At 44.8% G+C, this 16970-nt stretch overlaps 1 protein-coding gene and 1 pseudogene across 4 annotated transcripts in view; one reads left to right on the forward strand and one right to left on the reverse strand.

The window, feature by feature from the left end:
• The window catches only part of Ankrd6 (ankyrin repeat domain 6), a 136759-nt gene that overhangs the window by 41922 nt on the left and 77867 nt on the right, over positions 1-16970 (forward strand). The window lies entirely within an intron of this gene.
• LOC143438323 (enoyl-CoA hydratase domain-containing protein 2, mitochondrial pseudogene) lies at positions 11967-12654 on the reverse strand (annotated as a pseudogene).

The following is a 16970-nucleotide window of genomic DNA, read 5'->3' on the forward strand; positions in this document are numbered from 1 at the left end:
TTGCAAAGCCATCATCATAACAGAACGTTTCATCTATTCCCAGTGAAGCCCAGTGTCTACTACAGTAATTTCCAATGTCCTACTCAACTAAAAACACATAGTTTCTGTGTTTGCCTTTTCTGAACATATGTATGTAAACAAGGCATGTAAATAACGTATTCATATGCTAAGAAAGCTGTTATAGACTAAGTTACTTGGAGGCCAAGATCCTTGCTTCATTCTGCTGAAGTGCTGCTGCACTGTGCATAGTAGGTGTTCAGCTCTCTGTAGGGTGAATGGTGTGGAAGGCAGTAACTAAGTTTGGGGGTGGGTGTAGCTGGGAGTTGCTTAGATTGTCCTGAATGAAGAGGGTCACCCTCTGTTCCCTGTTCATCTAGATTCTAGAAATTTCTATCTTAGGTTTTTATGTGATGTGAACATTTAAATAGCAACCTACTATAGTGTGGAGGTCATGAGTGGGCCTACCATAGCCCAACTTCTTCATCTGTAAAGTCTTCCCACAGCTACACTTACCTCAGGCCCTCACCAGATTCCTTCTTCTCTAAGGAAGCCTGACTTCCTGTCCAGAGATGAGCCCTAAAGCTCTCAGAAGCACACACTGAGGCATAAGGAAGGCCCTGCTGCTCTGAGTGATGTGGCGGCCACTGCTGTTTTGCTGGTCTGTGCATCTCTATCTGGTCTGTGCATTTTCTATCTGGAAAGCATGTGAATAAGTTAGTGGTATGAGTAGACTTTTGAGGGCTTTATAGAGTAATGTTCATGAAATTCTGAAAGCGTAGCTTGCTTTAGTTATGTGGCTACTTTTAATATTATCATTAATTTGGTCTCATTGCTGATGTTACTACTTCCTAAAGAAGGAAAAAAACGGCATTCATGTTTGTCCTCATGATTTTGTGACAAGTAATTGGATTCCCTTGTCCCCATCATCTGAGAGTGGGGTTGGTTGACCAGAGAGAACATGGCTCCCAGTCCGGCCTCACATGGATATGAAGGAAGGGCTAGCATGATTGGAGTTCTAAAGAAATGAAGCTGAGAACAGTTCCAAGGTCAGTGAGAAGCCTTAAATGTCGATGTATAGCTGTTCATCATTTTTACTCCATTCTCAGGCTATTTTAAAAACACAAGTAAATTCCCTACTTTTAAAAAGCTGATCCTGTGGGTTGTACCCAGGTCTCAAGGCAGACAAAGCAGTGTGGAACAGGTCTCTTTGATGTGTATCAGTCTCTGTACGGCACCTTCTCCACACAGTGCTGTAGGGTAATGTAAGCCTCATGTGCTGTGAGCTGTGCTCAGAGGCACTCCCTGTGACCCCACCTACTCAGAAGGCCAAGGCAGCAAAACAAAGCAAACAAGACACCATAGTGACTGCCCTCATTTAAGGGCAGAGGTCCTGGCTGGTGGGGAGCCAGACTAGCACCCTGTGAGGATACCTGTTCGTTGGGGTGAACTGTGTCCTCCCAGTGCTAGTAAAGCCCCCAAAGGAAGATTTTAGTAGTGGCAGAAAGTGCTGCAAGGCCCAGCAACTAGTGCCACAGCACACTGTGCTTTAGTGTCTGTTATAATCAGAGGCAGTGATGGGGGAGGAGGTCAAATGTCATAATTCTCACTGCCTTTTAAAGAAGGAGTTGTTTCCCCTCAAGAAATGCAGGTCTAAAAACTTATGGTCCACAGCCCTTGTAACCATGTAAGGATAAGGACTCAGGTTTGATTCCCGGTATCTACATGGTGGCTCCCAACCACTCGTAACTTCAGTTCCAGAGTCTCTAACACCTTTTGACTTCCATGGGCACCAGGCACACATGTAGTGTACAGACATACATGTAGCCAAACACCCACACATGAAAAGATTCCACCTGGAAAGACACAAGTCTCGTGTATGGATCAGGAATGATTGTGTTTACATTAGATATGAATGCTGTTAACCTTCCAGAAGCTTCCTACCCTTCCTACTGAGCAAGCTTCCTCTCTGATTTTCAACACAGCAGATTACTTTATATATTTTCCAGTGCTGTTGTGGGTGGATCATGCCACAGCCTTCCTTAGTTTGGCAGGATGCTTATGAGATTTGCTCCTGTGTTTGTGGATAGACACAGCTTCTTGATTTATATTGCTATATAGTATAAATACACTGTAAACATATTATATATTTATATATATTATATATATATAAATATATAAATATATTATATAGCACAGTTTATAACTTTGTTATTAATGGACATTTTGATTATTTCACAGTTTTAAAATATCTGTATTTCCAACTTTGTGTACAGGTATACAAATATAACCTAAGTATAACTTCCAAATATAACCTAAATATTTTGTTTAATTTTATCATGGGACAGAAAGCTATTCATGTTTTCTTTACGTATCTGTGAGCATCACATAAAGCAATTAAATGTTTCCTTCTGTGTGGCAAAGGGATTCAGAATACAGTAATTATTTCTTTAGCTTAAAATGTAAATTATAATGTGATTGGAAATGTTCGTGTTCCAGTGTGTGAAGCATTATTACCTGGACTGTCTCATTTTAGTTACTGAAGTAACCAAACCATAAGTGGAAATACTATCTACATAAAACACTCCCGGGAGCCTGCCACAGTTCGTGGGAATAGATTACATGATTTTTGTGCTTAAATAGATTGCCAACAACTTATTTTGCAGTTGTTACTGTTGTTCTGATTTGTGTTGGAACATCATTGCTTAAATGTCCTGTGGTATATGTTTCTGCATTTTTTTTTTTTTTTTGATGTTTTCCCCAGAACTGGAATTGATCATTGCAAAAAGCCTGTCTGGCCTGACCAAACAGCTTCTGAGGTATTAGCTATGCCAACTCACAGTGTAAGAGTTGTTACCCTTCCAACATGGTTCACCTTGGGGATTTTTAGGCATCTAAATTTTTAGCTGCTCTTAACTGCAGCGGGGGGTGGGGTGGGGGGTGGGTGGTTGTTTTATTTTCTATTCCCTTGACTTCTGAGCACCTTTGTGGGATTTCCTGGCTCTCTGGTACTTGTCTTGTGATGCTGCTGGTTTGCACCTCTAGATTATCTTCCTATTGGTTTTTGTATCTTTCTTTGGGAGATGAGAGACATGGTTTTGAATGGCTCACACTGGCCTTGACTGTTTTTGTAGTACTAGGCACAGAACCCAGGGCTTTTTATATGCTGGGCAAACAGTTTCCCTGCTGAGCTACATCTCTAGCCTCTTAAAAGATTAGATACTTTGTGTGTTCTGGACATGAAACCCTGCCCTTGTATGTTAGCTAGGCAGTCTCTCTCTCTGGCTTTTCTCTCACTGGAATGACTTGGGGCTGGGTTGTGTTCCTGGAGTCTGTTCCTGTTTTCTAGGTGACTGTCACCTTTCAGAGATCCCAGATGAGTTCTAGAGTATTTCTTTAGCAAAGCCTTTTTATTCTGTGTTCTTAAACTCTCAAGCAGCAGGTTCCAGGAAAGGCCATGCTGGCTCACTGCTATGCACAAACCTTTTTTTCAAGCTCTTGGATAAGTAGGTCCTTGCTGCCTTAGGACCCCACTGGTTCCTATAAACAGTAGAGAATGTGTTTCAAACATTTCCTTCTATTTTTAGACTAGCTTAAGGAGGATTGGCAGTAGGCCATCCTTAAATGTGTGACAGATTCAGTAGTGACTGGAAGTGTTTTATTACCCAATCTCTTACTTTTTAATGGTCTGCTTAGGTTTTCTGTTTGTTCGGTGTGTGTGTGTGTTTTGTCCATTTCTTCTTGTATGTGTGTATGTGTGTGATTTTGCCCATTTCTGTAGCTGTCTTCAGATACACACTAGAAGAGTGCATCGGATCCCATTACAGCTGGTTGTGAGCCATCATGTGGTTGCTGGGAATTGAACTCAGGACCTCTCCAACAGCAGTCAGTGCTCTTAACTGCTAAGCTATCTCTCTAGTCCTGGAGATCTTTTAAAAATTGTTTCTACAATTATTTTTGTTGTGTGTTTATATATGCAGGCACATTTGTAGAGTCAGAACACAAGCTGCAGGGGTCAGTTCTCTCCTCCTGCCATGTGGGTTCTAGAGACAGACACATCTCACTGGCCCAAGCCGTTTACCTTTTGATAACGGGCAATGTCCCCATTACAAACAAAAGTAGTGTTTAACGGATTGAAGCCTCGAAGCTAATCTAGAGTGTTTTCCAGAATTAGCAAGAGAAACAGTTGGTCAGAAGCCTTTGCTTTTCTGGTGTGTGTGTGTGTGTGTGTGTGTGTGTGTGTGTGTGTGTGTATATAATTGGACCACATCCACATTATTACATTTTTCATGTTATTTTGGGTCCAAAAACACACAGGAGGTGGTTCTCCAGTTAAATCTGTTTTCATTACAAGGAGCTGCTGTCACGCTATGTGTTGGTTGTCATGTGACATTAAGTCCTTTCTACATTGTAGGCTGTAACCCGTAGCTGAGTCCATTAGATCTCTAGGTAGTTAGAGCTAACCTCCAAAACAGGTATGGGAGGATGTAGCCAACCCACTGGATGAAATAGCATTGACTCAGTTGGCTTCCCCTGACCTGTCTTACCTGCATTGGTATAATTATAAGAAATATAACCTTTGGATTATTTTCCAAACTCAGGTTCCACGTCCCCTCCTCTGCCATTTGCACCAGCCTTTTTATGGGAAGCCATGTTGGTGGCAGTGTTTGTACAGGAGCCCGCCTCCTCTAAGACTACTCTATATAGGCTTCAGCCACTCTGGTTCTGCTCTAGGCTCTTCTCAGCCTCCTCAGACCTGGAGCCAGGCTCATCTCTAGATCCATGGATTTTTATGTGTCTCAGAGTTACCCAAAGTGGCCATTGTGAGCCTTCAGAGAAAACACAAGCCTGCCCCCATCCCCACATCAGCAAAGGTAATGGGCCAGATCGTCTTCCCCGGCATGACATCTTCCCATAGCAGTTTAGAATCTACTTTGTCCTGTGACGATCAGTGCTGTTCTGGGGCAGTGAGGTCATCTTTTGTGTGATTCTTAAAAATCAGAGTAAATGAGACCTTATTTAAAGAATTGTTAGTGTATTAGCGGTGTATTCCATCTTGAAGTGCTGAGGACAGCCCATAGTGGCAAATGCATCCAGGCAGTGAGCTGTATGGTCTGTAACCTTCCTTGTGAGTATAGGCATAAAGAGAATAAGAACAGGTATCAACAGAAATACTCACAAACTGCTTTCCTAAAGGAGATATGAAGAACATTCATCCACCAGAGAGTATTGTGATTCCCTGGGGCGAAAAAATGACAGGCTGAAAAGGAAAGAGTAGGTACATTGCTTTACTGTTTGCCTAGCTTGCTCTCAGGAAAGATGAACTCCTCTGGTAAAGAGGAGGTGTTGGTACAAAGCATGACCATCACAAGCTTGTATTGAAGCAGTCTGCGTAGCAGCAGGACACCAGGACAGCAGGAGAGCAGAATAGGGACACTGAGACAAAGGCATCGGCTTGTACAGTACCTCCAGCCAATGGTCTGGGCACACGTAAGTGTGACCCAATAGGCTACCATAGTGGGAACTCTGTGGGCGATGCAAGAGTTCCTGTGTCCCATGGAAAAGATGGTAAAACGTTTATACTTCTGCTGCATCTAAAACCTTGTGTCCAACATAAAATAGCTATTCCGCAAAACACACAGCGGCAGGCTGTTGTAGGAAGATCCTATAGGTTTCGAAAACAATTAGAAAAAACAAGGGAGAGATGTGTATTCCCCTACCAATTCTTTTTGGCCTCACTTACACTAATTTACACTGTGCTAGGGGTTAGTATAAGTCGAGTGGTAAAACTGAGGTAGAATCTGCCACTGCCCGAAGGTGCCATAGGTTTGTCCTGTTGGTTCATATGGTCAGAGCCTCCACTGTTGAGTGGGACTGGCGTGGGATACATCAGTAGTTTCCCAACCCTCTCTGAGGTTGCCTATGCTGACTGTTTATGAACCACATTTGTTAGCCCAATGGATTTCTCTCTGACATCTTGGGCATGACCCTGGCACCGAAGTGCCAGCCATCTAGGGGCTACAAAGCACTGTTTACTTTTAATTTGAAATTCCTGTGATGGTATCATGAGCAAAATGTCCTGTTTTCCCATGTGACTAACAACAGGTCACTACCTGCTTCCTCAGGGCATACAGCTTCCTGAAGGGCAGCTGTGAGAGCCATGACTTGACGGTAGCTAAGATCTATATTGAAAACAATCTAATCATGGCCTGATTTAAACACTTAGAAGAACTACTAAGTCTTACAAGTCTTGCTAGCATTTTCAAAAGTCGGTTGTTTTGCAAGCCCCTTCCTGTCTGGGGTCAACTCTCTGGAGCTTATTAGGACTGGGTCACACAGTCTGGGTACAATTTTTCTGGGCCCTGGTGAATCTCAGGCAGCAACAAGGTTCTTTCTTCTTTGTTGGGTTACTGTCTGGTGTCTCCATGCCCTTAAGGCAGCAATGCAGATTGTTGATGGGCTTGCAAAGGATTCCGTAAGAGGCTGCCAACCCCTCTGTAATGCTCTGTGCCCAGGAACATGTCTGCAGTTACAACAATTCTACGGGCTAAATTACATTGTGCCTGGTCCTGACAATTCTGTAAATCCTGTTTTGAATTATAGGCAATCCCCAGGGTTGAGGCAAGATTTTACCAGCTTAGTCAGAGGAATGCCAGGCATTGTTGCTGAGGATACTCAGAAGATCCTTGGCTATCCAGAGCTGCAGGCTCATGGCCCATATAGGTTTGTTTGATCTCCTTTAAGGATGTAAATGGCACAGTTTCAGGACAGTACAGCATTTGCTCTGGGTTATTTGGCTCAGGTTGCTCAAAATATGGGAAAGCAGTTAAAACTATTAGTGTCTTCCCCGTAAACAAGGCCTACTGGAAAGAGTGAAACCAGTGTGTGTGTGTGTGTGTGTGTGTGTGTGTGTGTGTGTGTGTGTAAGTGTGTGTGTGTGTAAGTGTGTGTGTGAGAGAGAGAGAGAGAGAGAGAGAGAGAGAGAGAGAGAGAGAGAGAGAATGAGAGCATGGGTTGTATGGGTTGTGCTGCCTGGCCTTTACCTTCACTCTGCTCAGTGACTCTTCATCTGAAGTGTCAGCTGGTCAGGGCAAGCTTGACTCACAAATTGAACTTCTCTCTATTCCCTCAGGTCCTGGGGATGCTGTGAAAGCTACAGCTTTTATGTGCGTGATTGTGCCTCACCTCCACACACACACTATCTACGGCTATTTCTAGGAGACAAGGGGTTGGTCCTTCAGGATCTGAGGGGCAAGGCCTAGATCCGCCCAGATGGAGTCTTCCCTCCTGTTAGGTAGCAGCAATGGATCCATGGGATCACAAATAAGACTGCACAAACCAATAGTGAAAATGGGAACACACTGGTTCTTTAGCCCTGTGTTTATCCCCTAACTCTTCTGTTGTTTCCCATGAGGCCAATCCTAAAGTCCCTTCTCCTGGAAACCAAGGGGATGTCTCCCAGACAGAACTGAGAACTGGTGGAGCGGCAGTGTTTTCAACCCGATTCCAGGGTTTCTCAAAATCTCAAAGTACTGACGTAATTGGCCATCCCTAGAGTCTGCTTGTCCCAAATCTCTTACACCTGATGCTTAAAATTGCATGCCTTCTCTGTTTGTTCCTTTACCTTCTCTTCCTCTGCTTTTATTTCTTCCTGTTCCCTTTTTTTTCTTCTTTATCCTGTATAAGCATACTTGTCCCAGGAGTGTTCCCTCGTCTAACTGATAGGAGTTCCCCATAGCCAGTGTCTGTATTCTTGTCCCTGGTTGACACCACTTACAGCATCCAAATTTTTCCAGATGATTAAGTGGTAAGGCCTGTGCTTAGCATGAATAAGGGTACAGGTTCAATTCCCAACATCCCCCAAACTTAAAAAGCCCCAAATGTCTTCTCCCTGCAGTTTAGGAAACGTTTTTCCAGATGATTAATAACTTGGGGTGAGCCAGATGGGTCTGTTGTCAAGTGGACAGATGGGCTAAGAAATGTTTCTTTGGATTTTGAACTCTGAGCTTTAGTACGGAAGAGGTGAGCAAATGCTCTTCTGGCTTGATAATGGCTACAGGGTGTCAAGAAAATGACACATTTTGAACTCATTCTCCAACCAAAATAATCTTCTAAAATGTGTCCTGTGTTGGAAGCCCTGAAGCTTCAGTGCTTTAAAAAACAAAACAAAACAAAACAAACAAAAACAAAAAAACCAGTGCTTTTAAACACTGCGTGTTTAAAAGTCAGACAATGACATCAGATTCAGTCATGGTAGTGGTTACTACTGCTTTGTCATAGCTTGGAGCTGTAGGCACACAGACACGAAAAACACACATCTTCCCACATTCTCATCTTTGAAAAATCTGTTCTTAGAGAACCCTAGGAGATAACACTCTAAGAGAGGGAGCTATCCTTAGTGCTGTTTGTGTTCAGAACCTCATGTGTACAGTGCCTGGTTGGTTGTTTCTTTGACCTTTTCACCCCCACCCCCATTTCCCTTTTTGTGGTGCTGAGGATTGAACCTAGAGCCCTGTACATGCCAAGCAGGGTTTTATCACTGCCCCAGCCCCAGATCTTCACTTTCAAGAAAGAATATATTTAATTTCAATATTTATTCAGTGTCTACTATGTTCCAGCCTGAGGCTGTAATGATTCTTGTTTCTGGGAGTTCACAGTTCATCCCAAAAGAGACATTGAACAAATCTAAGAAATGCTTCCAGATGCTGAGGAGTTTATCTGGACTGATGGGTTAGGGAGAGCCTTGGGGGAAGCAACAGCTAGACTCTGGCTTCAAAACATAGCGATGATTGACTAAAGGAGGGAGGATTCCTTCCTCAAGGGAGGACTTGGGAAGACCAGACCTATGAGATAAGAGTGACAAGACTGGCCAGACTGCAACTGTATCGAAAATTGTGTTGCACTGGCGAAGGTTTTCAGAGAAGAATGAACACAAGTACACTTACTTAGTTATTTAAATTTACTATTCTGTGGTGGTAGGAGTTTGAACCCAGGGTTTTGAACATGCTTGGAAAGTACTCTACCACTGAACAACACCAGATTTATTATGCCTTTAAGAGAGTGTGAAGGAGCCAGAGAAGATGCTGGAGTCTGGTTGGTAGGCTGTGGTGGAGGCCAAAGGTCTGTGAAGTTTTGTTCATGGCAAAGAATTTGCCTCTGAACCGGGCTGGTAGCTGTGGGCTGTAGAGGAATGGATGGGTCAGGTATCTGTGTAATTCTTTATTACACAGATAATGTTTTTATAGAACTATAGAGAAAACAAATAATCCTCCAAAAGAACGTAAGCATTTTGATTTTCTTACCTGGAATAAACACTATTTCTGTTACAGTGCACCTCTAAAATGCACAGTTATTAGGAGCAACTGTATATTATTAGTCGGATATGTGTTTTTTTATGAACTAGACTTAAAAAAAAAGATTTATTTTTATATGTCTTCAGACACACCAGAAGAGGGCAGCAGATCTCATTACAGATGGTTGTGAGCCACCATGTGGTTGCTGGGAACTGAACTTAGGACCTCTGGAAGAGCAGCCAGCGCGCTTAACCACTGAGCCATCTCTCCAGCCCATGAGCTGTACTTTTAACATCAGCCCTTGACCTTCACAGTGAGGTTCTGTTCCACACGGACAGTGAAAATGGCTGGTGACAGTTTGTGCCCTCTGAGAGAGAATAACCTCTCACTGTACACGGCCTGATCCAGATGTGCCCATTGTGGTCCGTCACGGACGCCATGTTGGGGAATTTTATGTCTACTGAATCTGGTTAGTTCTAGCCTGAAGGAAAGACTCCATGATGGTTGGCATCAATGGTGAGAGAATGCTCCTGACAGATGTTTTGTTGAAGCCAACCCCATAAGGGACTGGTAGGGGAAAGGGGAGACACGCTGACACAGGTGCCTTTCTTAACTCATCTCTAATTTTTAAGACAAGGTCTCTCACTGAACCTAGAACTCTGTAATTTGGCTAGGGTAGCTGGCAAGTAAGCCCTAGGATCTACTTGTTCCCACCTCCCTGTGCTGGGATTATAGGCATGCACTACTATCTCAGGCTTCAAAAATATTTTTTATTATATTGTATTTTCAAATTATATATGTGTGTTTTAGTTACTGTTATATTGATGTGAAGCATAACCAAGGCAACCCTTATAAAATAAAACATTTAACTGGGGGCTTGCTTACTATATGTGTGTGTGTGTGTGTGTGTATGTATATGTATATACATACACGTATGTATATACATATATATACACACACATATATATATATACATATATATATTCATATTCATGTATATACACAACAGTCTTCAGACACATCAGAAGAGAGTATCAGATCCCATTGCAGATGGTTGTGAACCACCATATGGTTGCTGGGAATTGAACTCAGGACCTCTGGAATAGCATCCAATACTCTTAACTGCTGAGCCATCTATCTCCTAGTCTGTGGCTGGCTTTTTCACATGGGTGCTGAGGCTCAGACTCAGGTTTTCATGCTTTCATCAAAGCCATTTGCCAACTGAGCCATCTCCTTACTCCTCAGCAAGGGGCCTTGAAAGGTTGTTCCTGAGCTGTTTATGGAGCATTCCTAATGGTCATAGAATGAACTGCCAGATAGTCTCCCGCAGAGTAAAGAGAAATAGGACAGTGCTCTCAAGACTTGTAGGGGCAGCCGATGTGTCTGTGGTCCCAACACCAGTAGTGCTTAGGTAGGAGGACTGCACGTTCTAGGGCACCCTGGACCCTATTGCAAAGTCAAGCCAAAGCAAAAGCTCACCAACCAGGCATGGTGGCCCATGCCTGTAATCTCAGCACATGGGAAGTAGAGGCAGGAGGATCAGAAGTTCAAGGTCCTTAGCTACATAGTAAACTCGAGCTCTATACCATTGTTGTGTTGTGGATAGCCCTGGTACTGTTTGTACTTTGAGGCTAATTCAGCTTCCCCAAGAGAAGCTGCCTGGGATGAGTAGTGAATCATGTACTCAGGACTTCGTGTGACCCTTCTAATGAATAAAGAAACCAATCACTGGGCAAGCAAGCAGGACTTCTAGGTTGGACAAAGGGACAGTGGAAGGGGAGAAGAGAAGAGGTGGAGGATGGGAGAGGAGTCGGAAAATGTAGAGAGCAGAGACACCATTTCAGGTGGTGAATCCGTTTGGATCCGCTACCCGAGGATTTAACTTAGAATGAGTTATAAATTAGGATGTTAGTTGCGCGCAGCAATTGAGTTACCATTGATTCTGAACTAAGTTTGTGTGTTTTCCTTCACACGGTGGCTCAACTGGGTTCCAGAGAGAAAGGTACAGTGGCAAAACATGGGTTTGCAAGAAGTGCACCCCAAAAGGCCGTGGGAAATAGGGCTGGCATAGTAGCGACCTACCAGTGGGAACTTAGCGAACTGGGTGGAGAGATTTCGGAGCTCTGAGTCAGAGAGTCTCCACGAGATGAGAGCAGGCCAGCCATGCCTGTCAGTTCCTGGCTAGCCAGCCCACCAGAGCCTGATGGCATAGAACATTTTTTAAAGTTCCTACCACACAGTTGCAACATGTTTGCAAACTAGAGGACTTTAAGTCATCACATCTGATTAGTTCCTGATACAAAAGCTGAGTTCCAGAGAGGTTAAAGGATTTGTCCAAAATTTCTAGTGAATTGGTTACAGAGAGTTGGAACCTGTGGTCTGGCTCCTGATACCAGCTCACCTAAAACCTACATAGATTTATTCTCTATCTAGAAGAAATGAAGGCTTCTGATAGTGCTGGTGACACAGACCTAAAGCTCATTTGAATAAAAAGAACCAGGAGGCTCTAGATCCCAGTGATTAGTCAGGATGAGGAACATGGCATGTGGCAGGGAACGGCTTGGTCAGCACCACACCAGTTACAGTGTCTACCATTGCCCTTGAAAAGAAACTGAAGACCAGAGAGAAGTGACGTGCTGAGGGCTAGCCTGCAAACCTTCCCCTGGATCCTAGTTTTTATGGTGTGTGTTTTCTGTGCTCAGTGTTAACTGGGGTCACTTGTTGTTTCTCCCTGAAGACTGCCATGCCTCTAGCCAGCCCTGGCTCAGGATGTTCTATGTGAAGCACATTCTTTCCTGGACTGTCCCTGAAGCAATGTCCACTCCATTCCTCTGCCTATGGCAACTTTGCCCAGTTGCACTCTCTGAGGGCCTGGGGCAGGATCTCCTGGGCCAGTGCTTGTACCTGGTGGTAGTTGGTCTCACCCTCCCCATTCTGAGCCACAGTGTGACTCATGAGTCCTGTCCTGTGAAGATGAGTCCCCTGTCCTTTGTCACCCCCAGGCAGCAAGGCAGCCTCCAAATCCCTCCTATTCCTGGGAGGAGTCCTCGGGCAGTCTCAGTTACCCCCTAAGAGCTGAGGAAGCTGTGGTTTGGAGGTCACAGGCCAGGGAGAGGCAAGGGCAAGTTCCAGTTCCCTACCCAAGGCAAATCCATCCATGGCTGCAATTATGGGTGTAACATCCTCACTTATTAGGCCTCGGAGCTACTGTTGGACAAAGATTCTGGCTTCTATATCACTCACCTTTCAGGTCTAAACCTGCACAGAACACATGCTTTACTCCACTTCTGAAGAGTAGAATGCACATTTGCTGGTCTTCTTGCCACTGGGCCAGAGCTTCAAGCAGCTGACTAACAAAATCCATCTCAGGTTGTTGCAGCATGAAAGCTTTTTCATTAGGCTCTCAATGGTTCTTTGTGCTGAACCTGCCAGGGTGCACACTTGGATCTTGTGTGCTTCAGCCATGGTATGGGAGGTGCAGTTGAGGGCTCCCAGGGACACCCAGGGGCCAGTGCTTGGGGCAGGGGACCCTCTTTTTATTTTTGTAAAGAAAAAAATTTGAATAGGGTATGTCATCCTGAGAATGTGATGGCTTTTCCTGTCAGGTCATGTAGTTGGGACTCACATGTCATTCTGTGTTATTTGTCTCTTTCTTCCTGACCATAGTATTCATGCTCTGTGAAATCTGTGGAAGGATTCTGGCTTCCTGGGTCAGCAGCACACGGTGGCCTGCCTGGTCTGAGAAAGTTGTGGGAATATCATTTCTTAGCTAGAGACTTGGGCTCCACTCACTTAGTCCATCTTTCTGGACTCCAGCGTCAGCTCAATAGTGGAGGCATCTGAATAGGAAGGCCAAGACTAGAGTGCCAATGCCCTGTGCACACCCCTCCCTGCTTCAGATAGCAGCCTGTAACAACAGGTCAGGGAGGCAAGGATGCAGAGACAGCCCTGCTCCAGGCCGATTGTCTTCATGTTTTCTCCTATTCTGGTAGTAAGACTCCCTAACAAAGGCAACTTGAAGATGGAAGGGTTCAGTTTGGCTCATGGTGCAAGGTCCAGTATATTCAGGATGAGGGAAGTCAGGGCACAGGAGTTTGAGGCAACTGTCATCCATGGCTAGGAAGAAAAGAGCAGTAAATACCTACTGTTCTCTTTCTCCATGTATACAGTCCAGGATCCTTGCCAGGGAATGGTGCCACCCACAGTAGGCATGTCTTCTGGTAATTCCTCACAGGCACGCCCAGAGACATGCCCACACGTCTCCCAGGATATTCTGTGTTCTGTCAAATTGACAATTAAACACCAGCCATCACAGCAGACATTTCTAGACTAAGACACAGAAAGATGGTGGGCCCTGGCTAGCAGAGGGGAGAAGAAAACAAGAAGTCACTGGGAGCTGGAGCTACCTCAGTGGTCTGCTGCTGTATTCTTGTCTATGTAAATAAACTACAATGTATGCTGTTGCAGGTGTCAACAAAGCAGACAATAAACACACTGTAGGCTGTAAGCTTTGCATTAGGCAAGACTCATCTCTTCCCTCTTCCTTCTTCAAGGACAATTGCTTTTTATCAGGTCCCAAAGAAACTGTGGACACAGGGCTAGCTATGGTGCCTATTAGCATACCCAAGTGCATGGTGGCCTCTAGGTCCTCTCAGCAAGTATCTGTCACCCTGGCTGGCATACCCTGTCTCCTGTCCTAAACTTCTCCAGCCCAGGGGCTTCCCTTCCCTCCCCACACTACTCTTTCCTATATAATCCTGCCATTTCAGCCACATGCTTTCTTGGTTTTCCTCCTGGTCCTCTACTCTGTATCTTGGCTCCCTCTCCTTTGCTCCTCCTCTCTTCTTTTCCTCTCTCACTCCTACCATCTCTCTCTTCTCATGGACTCTTCCAGATGCCTCTGGCTTTTCTCTCCCTCATATCTACAATGAGAGGCTTCTACTCAGCCATCCCTAGGAGCAGTCATGTCCTCCTTTCAGTCATTTCTTAGCACCAGCAAGCAGTTGCTGTCATGGGAGAGGCCTGGTATGTCTGGCTCATGGTGAGTCAAAGGACAGACTTTGTCTCCAGAGACTGTCATGGAAAAGACAAACAGAGAAGGCAACTCAAAAATGGCCTTCCCTGCTGTTGGACCAATTTATCACTGGATGACCTGTAGATAGTATGGAAGGTAGTCCCGTGCACACATAGGTACAGAGTAAAAAATGACAAAGCCACAGAGAAGCTTCTTGCAGTGGGCAGCAGTCAATGAAGAGGCATATAGCTGGTCAAAGCGCCGAGAAAGGAGACAAGAATGTGTGAAGTTCCTATGCTGGCATTTCCAGCACTAATAAATCTTTAGCAATCTTTATTAATAATCCTAGAATAAATTTTCTGTCTCTGGTGTCTGATAATGGTGTCGCCTGTTTGGCTGCTGTCTTAGTCAGGGTTTCTATTCCTGCATAAAACATCATAACCATGAAGCAAGTTGGAGAAGAAAGGGTTTATTCAGCTTACACTTCCACATTGCTGTTCATCACCAAAGGAAGTCAGGACAGAAACTAATACAGGGCAGAAACTTGGAGGTAGGAGCTGATGCAGAGGCCACGGAGGGATGTTACTTACTGGATTGCTTCCCCTGGCTTGCTCAGCTTGCTGCCTTATAGAACCCAAGACTACCAGCCAAGAGATGGCACCACCCACAATGGGCTGAACCCCCCCCCCCATCACTAATTAAGAAAATGCCTTATAACTGGATCTCATGGAGGCATTTCCTCAAGGGAGGCTCCTTTCTCTGTATAACTCCAACTTGTGTCGAGTTGACACACAAAACCAGCCAGTACAGCTACCAAGCATGTTTTTATAATAAAATGAGCTTGTGTGGTTCGTTGGCTGCTAAATGATGTCAGTTTCTATGGTTTTCACTCAAAGCGAGTGAATTCAGCATGTACAGTCCTCCCCAGGAGCGGCCGGCTCCCTCAGCTCAGATCTGCATGTATAGGCCATCTCCCTTCAGAGCTCCTGCCCAGGCTTCCTCCCTAGAAATGGCTTGTCCTGGCCTCCAGCACTCCCAGTTGACAGTCCTTCCTCCAGTCTGTCCCTAGACACCCAGATTTCCATACTTTTAGTTCTTTGGTGGCATCGTCTTACCTCACAAGCAGCTAGCTTGCTCGTGACTGGTTTTGTGTGTGCTCTGGTTGCCATGGGCTCAGTTTTTAATTATCTATCCTAAGTGGTTTGAATGGTCTGTCCTATCTATCTTTCCCCACAAACCCTGTTTCTGACATGCAGAGCCAAGATGATTGAACATCCATGAAACAGAAATAGGAACTTGAGCCTCGCACTGTCGTTGAGCTGTGCTCCAACCTTTTTATCTGTGAAAATGTTGTATCTCCGGGAGGGAATGACAGTAGCTGTCAGCTCTCAACAGTTCTGTTTGCAGGCTCTGAAATATGCTACCTCAAGTTGCAGCTTGTGGCTACTGCTGAGGAGAGGATGGGGTGGGAGCCGTCCTACCTCTTGATGGTTCTAATCCTGCAGGGGAATGGATGCTCTATGGACCATTTTCCGAGTGGGGTATGGAGTCAGAGCTCCCCAACCGTTTGGTAGTCAGGGTCCCCAGAAGGATCACTAGGAGCTTCTTGTTCATATAGCTCTAGGAGACTCAGAAGGCTCACATATTTATAGGGATCGAGAAGTGGAACCATTTGTCACAGTAGACTGGAGAACAGACCAGGGAGAGCCTGAGAGTTCATGTGGAGAGTCTAGCTTAAGTCAAAGCCTGAAAAGTAAGACATGTAAAGCAGAGAAGATAACTCCCAGTACAGTCGGACACAGCCTTCAACCTTCCTCTCTCTTCCTGTTCTCTTGGGGCTCATGATGGGGGTTAGAAGACTTAAATGATGCCCACCCACACAGAGAAGTATCTTCTGCTTTACTGGGAGCAAAACCTCAAGGGCTATTCTCTCTGGAGCCACAAATAATATTGCTTAAGTTATTTGGGTTCCCCTTAGCTTAGTCAAGTTGACACACAAAACCAACCATCCTAAAAACAAAGTATCTTTGGTTTTAGATTTTTAAATGATCTTTAATTATGGATCTCTGTGTGGTTTATGTACCCATGGGAGCTAGATGTGGCTAATTCCCCAGGAGTTAAAGGTATAGCAGTTATGGGCAGTCTGATGAGGGTGCTGAGACCTGAACTCAAGCCCGTTAACCACCGAGCCGTCTCTCAGTCCCCTTGAGTACCTTAATATCACAGAGGAAAGGGAAAGTAAGCAGTTATTTGGAATCCCTTTTTGGTTTGGCCTGATTCTGTGGTGATGTTACATAAGCAAAACATTCTGTGTGTGCAGCAGAGAGTTCAGTAGCCTGGCTTACTTTTAGAGGCACAGTACCAGGAGCCTGCTTTGTGCAGCTCCCAGACAGCTTCTGTCACCCCCTGGCAGCTCTCCAATATAGTCAGTCAGGGCCAACGTGTGGAAGCCAGGTCAGAGGAATAGAGGGACATATGCCTGGCCAAGAGAGCTTGGTTGCTTTGACACTTGTCAAGAGAAACTGATGCGGGAAGTCTTAGCTTGTGGAAGTAGAAAGGTCCTGGCAAAAGCCTCATCATGTGAAAATCAGAGTCGCTTCTAGAAAATCTATTTATCACATTTCTACATTTGAATGCCAGGAACCAGACTGTTGAGGGGCTGAAGG

This window comes from Arvicanthis niloticus, chromosome 25, assembly GCF_011762505.2.
Source record: "Arvicanthis niloticus isolate mArvNil1 chromosome 25, mArvNil1.pat.X, whole genome shotgun sequence".
Classification (NCBI taxonomy): Eukaryota; Metazoa; Chordata; class Mammalia; order Rodentia; family Muridae; genus Arvicanthis; species Arvicanthis niloticus.